Source organism: Chinchilla lanigera, unplaced genomic scaffold (genome assembly GCF_000276665.1).
Source record: "Chinchilla lanigera isolate Chin_1 unplaced genomic scaffold, ChiLan1.0 scaffold00665, whole genome shotgun sequence".
In the NCBI taxonomy this organism is placed as follows: domain Eukaryota; kingdom Metazoa; phylum Chordata; class Mammalia; order Rodentia; family Chinchillidae; genus Chinchilla; species Chinchilla lanigera.
In genome coordinates, this window is record NW_004956066.1 from 1 (window position 1) to 8,867 (window position 8,867).

Here is an 8,867-nt window from a genome sequence, read left to right on the forward strand (position 1 = left end):
GTGTGTGTGTGTGTGTGTGTGTGTGTGTGTGTGTGTGTAGACAGGGTGGTGTCAGTCATGCTGGGGTGAAGGCAGCTGTGTTGCTGATTATGGTGGCACAGGTGGCACTGGTGCCATCGTGGAGGACAGCGTTGGGGCTGGTGCTGGTCTTGTGGGTAGTGAGGACAGCCTTAAGAAGGACAGACGCGGTGGTGACAGCGCCAGTGTGGCAACAGAGTAAGGACACGTGGGAGGCAGCGGCAGCCTCGCTCTCTGCTTCCATCGGGGCGCCCTTGGCTCTGATGGTGACTCTGGCTCGAACCTGGCTGTGACAGGTCGCTCCAGCTGCCCCGCACTCCTCCGGGGTCAGAATGGCACACAGCCCGTCTGGGGCCTCAGGGCTGGCAGACCACAGAGGCTGGGTGACTTGCTCAGGTACGGGACAGCCTGCTGAGTCACGCACCTTCCCAGCGTGTGCTCTGGGCCTCGCCCTGGGCCCGGCTCTGCAGTGGGCCCAGCGACATTGCTGCGCCTCTGCCCTCAGTGATCTTCGTCCACTCAGGGAGGCAGATACCCGAGAGGATGAGGACAACACAGAGCCAAGGGCGGGCAGAGGGTGGTGTCACCCCACTGGCGGGGCTCAGGGCCATCAGAGTGAGGCTTGGAGGTTGCAGATGAGTTCGCTAGTTGCGGGGTGGGGCCGGGACAGGGCGCTCGAGGCAGGAGGCCTGGAAGTTTGAAAAGATTTCAGGGAGCCGAGGCTGGAGCCAGGGCAGAAGAGGCTGCGGAGGACCCTTGGCTGAGGCACAAGTAATTTGGAGGCTGCCCAGTCCTGAAGGGCAGTCTGCCGTCCCCTCCACTCCTGAGCCCCCACCCCGCAACCTCCTCAGAGGCTCAGGCCCACCCCTCCCCCCAAATAACTGGAATTGTTTGAAAATACCCAGCAAGAATTCAGCTCAGCAGGTTATACTGGTCAGGGGAAGCAGCCTCCCTGGCTGGGATAGGGGACTCAGTGGGACTTCCTGGGAGAAGGTGAGAGGGCCTGACCTCGGGGCCCAGCCAGCGCCCCTGTGAGCGCTGATCAGGGGCAGATTACAAGGGAGGCTGGAGCCAACTCAGCTTTGAAAAGGAGCCTGTGGAGTCCAGCTCCCGCTGGCTGAGGTCACTGGGCAGTCTCCATCTGGCCAGGGGCTGCGCGTGGGTGGTGTGTGCGCTGTGCGTGTGCCTGGGGGTACACTGGGGTGCATTTGCACGTGAGTGGGGTATGTGAGTGTCCTGTCTCCATCAGGTGTGCGTGAACATCACCTGGGATCTGTTTCACATCTGTTCCCACGCACATCCCTTTCCCCTTCCTCCCTCCACCCCTCTTCCCAGTGATCGCATTATGTTAATGCTCCTGCCTTTCTTCATTCCAAAAAGAGCTATCGCTGGGCTTGGTGGCTCATGTCTGTAATACCAGCACTCTGGGAGGCTGAGGTGGCCCAACCTGGAAAACTTAGTGATTCAGCAAGACTCTGCTCAGAATAAAAAAATCAGAAAAAGGGCTGGGATGAAGCTCCATGCAAAGGCCCTGGGCAAAAAAAGCTATCAAGAGTCTGCCATGCACCAGGTACTGCTCAAGGCCCTCAGCATGGCAGCAGGCATGTCCTCCTGCAATGAGATGAACAGATCAGTCACCCTTGTGTGGTGACAAGTGCATGGGACAGGGGCTGGGGCCGGGAGGGCTGCTGTGACAGTGCGGGTTGCTGGGAGACTTCTCTGAGAAGACACTGGAGCAGAGACCGGAAGGGTGACAGCCAAGAAGATGAAACTGTGGGGACCGGTGTCCCAGCCTGAGGGCGTAGCAAATGCAAAGCTCTGGGGTCGGGTATTTCAGGTGTTCTAGGAGCATCAGACAGCCCAGCAGGGCTTGGGAGGGAGTGAATGAAGCACAGGAGAAATGTCCGCCAGGACACTGGGCTCCAGCGGGGTCTGGTGTCTGCTCTGAGTGATGGTGGCCGGAGTGGGACAGCCAGGCAGGACTCTGAGCGGGGGGCTGGGGATATAGCTCAGCGGCACAAGTGCCTGCCTGGCAAGTGCAAGGTCCTGAGTTCGATACCCTGAACCTAAAAAAAAAAAAAAAAGGACTGAGCAGGATGATTTGGGAGCAAATATGAGGCAGGAAGCCCAGTGAGGTGGGTGTTGCCAGTGCCCGCGGAGGGCTTTGGGGACAGGGAAGAGAGGTGGGGCAGCCGCCTGAGCTTGACATCGTTGCTGGACATCGAGGCTTCAGTAACCCAAGCCTGGAGCTGGAGACACAGTTTGTTGTCCGTGTGCATGTAGGCAGCATTTAGAACCGCTCTGCACACTGCTCAGGTGTGTTGCTCATGCGTGTGTGGAAGATCTCAGTTGCCAGGAGAGGTGTGGGGGAAGGAGCGAGCTAGGAGCAGTGAGAGGTGACGAGGGGTACGAGGGTGCTGGTGTCACACACACCCGGGTGTGCATTCTGGTGTGCACATGGGCGTGTTCTCTGCTCCAAGCCCACCATGCCCTGTGTGAAGTGACGACATCAGCGTGAGAGCTGTGAACTGGGAACAGACAGGGGCCGGGGTCCCGCCCTTACCCATGTTAACCCTGAGATAGGGCGGGAGGCCTTTTGGCACTTTCCCCTCTGGATGGAGTTCAGGATGCTGGTATTTACTTTGTGCCTGGCTCTTCTACTGTCAACAATGATGCTGAGGCTCAGAGAGGCCAAGAGGCTTGCTCAAGGCCACACAGAGGTGAAGCGGCATTAGAACCAACTGCACATTTCTCCCCTGCTTCAGGCTCCCATGGCACAGGAAGCTGCAGGAGGGTGGAAGGGGCTGGGCTCTCGGGCTGACCTTCACCCTTGTGCCTCTGTGTGGGGACTGTGGCTGGAGGAACGGTGGTTGGTATGGCTGCCTGGCATCTCCATTGTCCCTCTAGTAGGGCCCTGGCCCTCGTTTTAACTAGATTTCCTTAGGACAAAGTTTGGCTTCTAGGAAGAAGTCGAGGGCAGAGGGGCTGCCCCGTGAAGCATAAAGCCGGGCACCGTCCCTCCGAGGTGGCTGCAGTGTGAGCGGGGATGCTGGGGTGGTCATAGCTGGCAGCTGTCCTTGCCGTGTGTGTGCCTGGCTGTGTTTGCACATGTGTGTGCACATATGTGTGTTGTCGGCTGGAAGGGGAAGCCAGGCTGGTATGGTGGAGCCGGAGTCTGGTGTGAGACCTCCCTCTCCCCAACTGTCCCCTTCCTGGCAGAGGGGGCCAGGCCTGGTTGGAGGGAGCCTGGCCAGGTGTGGGGGTCCTGGAGGACCGTGACCCACATCGGGGCTCCCTGGTGCATGGAGAGCAGAGGGAGGCTACCACTGTGATTTACTGGCCCCTTCTTCTGATCTCCTCGCTCCTCTGGAGAGGCACCCTCCTCCGCACTGGGCCTCAGGGACTTCCTGCTAGCTGGGGGCAGCAGATTGGTAAGAAGTGCCAGGATGCAGGAAGTGTCTTCCGAGGCCTTGCTGGGCCCTGTCTCCCTGTCCATGTCACCCTGCGGCCTGGCTTCCCACACCACAGGGGCTGTGGGGTTTCTCTGCTTCCTCGTCTTCTAGGGTCAGTCCCACCATGGCTGTGTCCCTCTCTTTCTGGCCAGACCCCCAGAGTTCCCCTTCCTGCCTCCCTGCCTGGCATCCCTGGATGCTCCAGGTGCCTTAAGGACCAGGTGTTCAACAGTATCAACGTTCCCTCGGCTGCCCAGCGGCTGAGAAGCCTGGCTTGCAGGCAGGATCTGGGTGCGGCCTGTGGGTGGGCACCAGGGGGCAGGGGCTGAGCAAAAGGAGGCTGGGGCTGACAGAGCTGGGCTTGAACCTGGCTCTGCCACTCACCAGGCACGGGCACCGCGGTGAGCGAGCTGCTGGGCTGGGGGTGACCTGCAGACTCAGGCAAGGCAAGGACAGGCGATAAGTTCTACCTTTTATCTCAAGGTCAGGTGCACGGGCAGTGTGGAGGCAGAGGAAGTCGGGCCTGAACGTGGGAGCTGCCAGGCCAGGGGCCACCAGACCTGTGTCCCTGACTGGGATGGTAGCGCTGAGAAGGAGGAACAAGGGGCAGCCTCAGCTGCTGCCTTGGAGACTTGTCTGGGGCCTGGGCAGATGGCATGGCGCCTGCCGGAGTGGGGTGGGCATGGAGCGAGCGTGGGGGTGGTGGGTGCAGCCGTGTATAGGGCACCCGGTCTTCCCACCCTCCGTTCAGCAGCTTCCCGTGCAGTCCTGGTCCCTCTGTTCATCCCCTACCCCGTCTCCTGCTCACGGCCGTCTTGCTCCTCCCAGCTAAGCATCTCCACGTTTAAAGTGGCCAGGCTTCTGCTTGCTGGCTTCTGGGCCTGCTGGAAGGATGAAATGGTGACTGTTTCCGCTCTCTGCTTAGGGCTTAGCTTCCCTTCGCTGTGTCCCTCTGAGCTAGTTGCTGTCCCTGCCGTGCTGCCCTCTGGTTGTTACATCCTTCCTGGTTAATTGCCCAGTGCCCCCCTGGGAACAGATACCCTTGAAGATGGGCTTCCTGCCTGCCCTGTCCTGCGCTGTGTCCCTAGCACTGTCGCATGGGAGGAGCTCAGGACACGGGCGCTGAACGAAAGGCCAGGATAGGCGCAGGGCCCCCCGACCCAAGTCTGACGGGGTGTGGAGCAGAGCATTTGTCCCAGAGCTGCGTAAACAGAGGCTGACACAGCCAGCCCAGAACATGAATTTTGAGCGTTTTACCCGTGCAGGTACATCACCCGTCCCCAACGCCATGTTCTGCTCCCTCCCCGAACATTCCCCTCTGGCCCAGAGGCTCCACTCCACGTGGACGACAGGCCCTCTCCTGCCTGGAATTCCTTCCAGGCCCCGCACTGATCTCTCTCCTGCCTGGTGAGGGTTAGATGGAAGAATGCTGGAGGAATCCACTCAGCAAAGCTTGCTGGGGGTCTCAGGGGGGCTCAGAGCTGGGGCAGAGTAACCAGGATCTGCATTTCTCAGAGGGATGTAATGTACCCCAACTGCCCCCTACAATCACCATCCACCCCCCCCCCCCGAAAGCCAAAACGTGGGGTATGGCGTGATGTCCCGGATGCCAGCCAGGCAGGCTATCTAAAGAGATGCAGTTTTATTTCTCACCACTCGTGTGTAATTGGCCCCTAAATGATTGCTCAGAGCTCAATCAGAGAGAAGTAGCCATTAATTCCTATTATAGTTGCCGGTGAGCAGCAGCAGGTTGCCATTAAGAAATAAGAAAGTGCCAGCCTCCAGCTGCCCATCAATACAATGAGCGCATAATTACATGACGCAGAGCCCTACCAACTCACTCATCACGCTAATAAAATAACCAAGTCCTGAAGTAACACTGGGCCTCATGATTTTGCCAGTTGTTCAGAGCTGGCGACAGTCATCCCAGAACACGCTTGGGAAGCACTTTTTCTGTGCATGCAGAATGGTGGGATGGAAGAGATGGACCTCCTGGACCCCATGGACTTGGACTATTCCCATGGGAGTTAAGAGGGGACAGGGCAGCAAGGACAACTGGAAAGTGTCTTCCCTGGGCAGTGGTGGTCACAGATCAGAACAGGAGAAAAGGCCCTGTGGCAGCACAGACAGAAGAGAGTGAGTACCTCTGGGTGTCTGCACATCACACTGTCTGTCTGAGCCCCAGTTTCCTCATCTGTCAAACGGCAGTCAGAATGCCAGCCCGTAGCCCCTCTGAGAAGGTGAGCATGCATTGGAAAGTCTCCAGCACCACCAATTTCAGATACGTTATTTTAATATATATTCTGCCTGGCTTGAATGGAAATGCATGGCTCACCCTTAGGTGCTGGGCAGAGAAGTGGACACTGACTAAAGAGGCTGTGGTTTTGCTCATGTTAGGAGCAGTGGTTTAGGGTGGAGCACTTGCCTAGCCTAATGCAGGAAGCCCTGACTTCTATCCCCAGCAGAGGGGCGGGTAGGTGGGAGGAGAAACAGCCTTGAAATATTCTTTGAGATGCAGTCAGTTCTTAAGAGTGCTAGATGCTCCCTGTGGGGAACAGAGACTGGTGGACCCCAAAGCCTAAGACCAGCACCTGGTTCCCTTCTAAACCAGCCCTAGGAGGGGCACTCCTTGCAAAGGACAGCCAGAGGTAACGTGGGGTGAATATCCCTGTGATCAATGGTGCCAGAGGCTAAGGGCGTGGGGGCTTCACTTGCATGGAGACCAATTGCAAAGTGATCACTGGCCGTGCAGAGCCTGGGTCTTCCAGGAGGCAGTTGGGGTGGAAGGGAAGATATCCAGGGTCTGGACTCGGCTATGGAGCATGGTCCAGGCTCTTCATCCCTGGACCATCCCCTTCATCTCTTTTTGAGACAGGCCCTCATTATGTTCACCAGACTTGCCTTGAACTCCTGGTCTCAAGCCACACTCCTGCCTCAGCCTTTCCAGCAGCTGTGACTACAGCATGCACCACTGTGCCCAGTAGGAAAAAAAAGATTTTTTTGAGATAGGATCTTGCTAAATTGCCCAAGCTCGGCTCAAACTGTCAGTCCTCCTGCCTCAGCCTCCTAGAGTGCTCGGATTACAGGCAAGCAGGACTCCATCCTTAATAGCCTCCACAGTGACTGCAGGATTTTCCTCCCAAAGCGGAGTCTGAAGCATCACCGACCTCTCCAGCTGGGCTGCAGCATCCTCACAGGCCAGTTCTCGTCCCTTCACCCATTCACTCATTCATGTCCTCACTCCTGTTAGAGGAAAAAAAAAAAAATAGACAAATCAAAGGAGAGTCAATTACCCAAGCCTTACGGAGAAAACCAACCAGGAGCTGAGGTGGCAATCAACAGGGTCTCGGCTTTGGACGAGGCGGCCAAGGAGGTCTTCTGAGGAGGTGGCCATGCGGCAGGACAGCCACACGAAGCGAGGTGAGGGGACCCTGGGCAGAGGGAAGAGCAGGATTTGAGAAGCGATGTCCATGGCTGAAGTGACTGCCTGGTAGAGCAGAGGACAGAGTGGGGAGACTGAGGCTGCGGAAGACTGGGGCCAGACCCGGAGGAGGAGAGGAGCCTGGGGACGCAGCAGTGAACTGAACAGTCTACGCCTCTCCCCACCTTGGGTCCTCAGTACAGGGGGTCAGGTTCCCCCAGAACCTGTGCCTTCGCCCCCAGACCTGCCAGACAGGAGTCTCCCTGTTGCCCCCAGGCCAGGGCCCTGCAGAGCCTGGACGAGGTGCGATGCCCCATGCCAGCTCCAGCTGACCTCCCCAGATCCGTTCCAGGCTGGTTTGGTGATAGCAGCGGCTGGGGTGAGTGGGGAAAGGCTCAGACCCCGCGACAGGGTGAGAACTCATGGACTCCAGGCAAGGGCGCTGGTGGGAAATTGAGAAAGAAATCCCGCCTCAAACCCGCAACCCAAATATTTCATCAACCCCTCCCCCTTTTGTCAAGTAAAGGATACACACGACCTTTCTACTTGTAACCTGGCCAAGAATAATCTGTGGCAGGAAAGTTTGAGCATTTGTCAAAATAAAATAAAAATGTAAAAGAAAAAAATTTGAGAGCATTTGAGTGTACATTGGGGTGAAACTAAACAGAGGGAAAGTTAGTTAGGTGGTAAAATGTCTCCACGTCCCCCGCTACAGCCCCTGCGCTCCGACACGCGGCACCCCTCCCCGAGTGTTGAAATCGAGATTGTTCAGTATTTGTTTTGTTAATCTCCCGCCAGGGCCAGGGGCTGCAGGCTGGGTTTCTTCTTGTTCACACAGGGCTCCGGCTGCCAAACCAGGTCCCCCTCCCCTAGCCCAGGGCCAAGAATCTGTGCACCTGTTCCCTGCCCGGCTGGGAGCTGCGGATTGAAAGACTGCTTCTCTCCTCCCCAGACAGCGTGCCTTTGCCCCACCTGAGACCCCCTCCTCCCCACCTTGAGAGTCCCGGTGTGACCTCCCCTGCAGCCACAGAGGGGCCTGGCTGGGGCCCCTCCAGAATGCTAAGGCCGCACAAGAGTGCCAGGCTCTGGGTAGAGCCCAGTGTAGTGGCTAAGGGAACCAGGTAGAAAAGTCGCTCTGCTCTGGGTTAGAATCCCAGCTCAGCCGTCGGCTGACTCGGGGAGTGAATTTACCTCTCTGTATCTCAGTTTCTCTCCGGGACCGTGGGGGCCGTGCTTGTAGCTGCCGCACAGGATTGTGGGGAGGACTGAAGAGGCTGACACGGGGAGGGACTAGGGCTGTGCCCTGCACACAGTAGCTGCTTACAAGCTGGGTGCTTACTCACTGCCCTTGGGCTTGGAGCAGCATTTTCAAGAGGACGGCGAGTGCTGCTCCATGCCTCAGGTTCCTTCCTTGTAAAAGGGGATAATGGCTCTGCCTACCTCTTCATGTCGTGTGTGAGGATTAAGTGAGTTCCTCAGTCAAACCCACGGCCAGCGTCGGGCACAAGGTAACTGCTCGTTAGCTACTGGCTCAGCGCGACCGCGTGTCTGCTGAGGGGCATCAGGGGCCCTTTTGACGTCACAGAGACAGAAGGAAACAAGTCTCACGGGCGCCTTCCGCAGGCTGTGGGTGCACATTGTCCACACTACCACACGGGGCTCTCCCAGCAGCCCTAGGAGGTGGGCTTATCATTCCCACCAGACGGATAGGGAAACCGAGGCACAGGAAAGTAGGAAAAACCGTGTCCCTTGGCCCTGAGCCCTGGCCACATCTGCCTGTGGGCATGAGTCCCTGGCTAAGAACTCAGGGCCTGGGCCTGGCACGTCACAGACACCCCGCGCACAGCTCCTCGTGTGCCCCCTTTGGCTTATCTTGCCCTTGCCCTTTTCCCTAGAGGAACTGAAAGGCCAGACTCAAGCCCTATTCTTTTTTTTTTTTTTTTTGGTTTTTCTCTGGTACCGGGAACCGAACTCAC

The 8,867-nt window shown here is 57.7% G+C and overlaps 1 long non-coding RNA gene across 2 annotated transcripts; it reads right to left on the bottom strand.

The window, feature by feature from the left end:
- Window positions 1-2,114: 2,114 nt before the first annotated feature.
- LOC102007614 lies at window positions 2,115-8,161 on the bottom strand. 2 transcript variants are annotated; one of them, XR_001232606.1, is made up of 3 exons: window positions 8,083-8,161; window positions 6,638-6,713; window positions 2,115-4,351 (listed from the first exon to the last, which is right to left on the bottom strand). It is a non-coding gene; the product is annotated as an uncharacterized LOC102007614 (long non-coding RNA). The 2 variants fall into 2 exon arrangements; XR_265204.2 differs by having other exon boundaries at window positions 2,115-4,354.
- Between the last annotated feature and the right edge of the window lie 706 nt (window positions 8,162-8,867).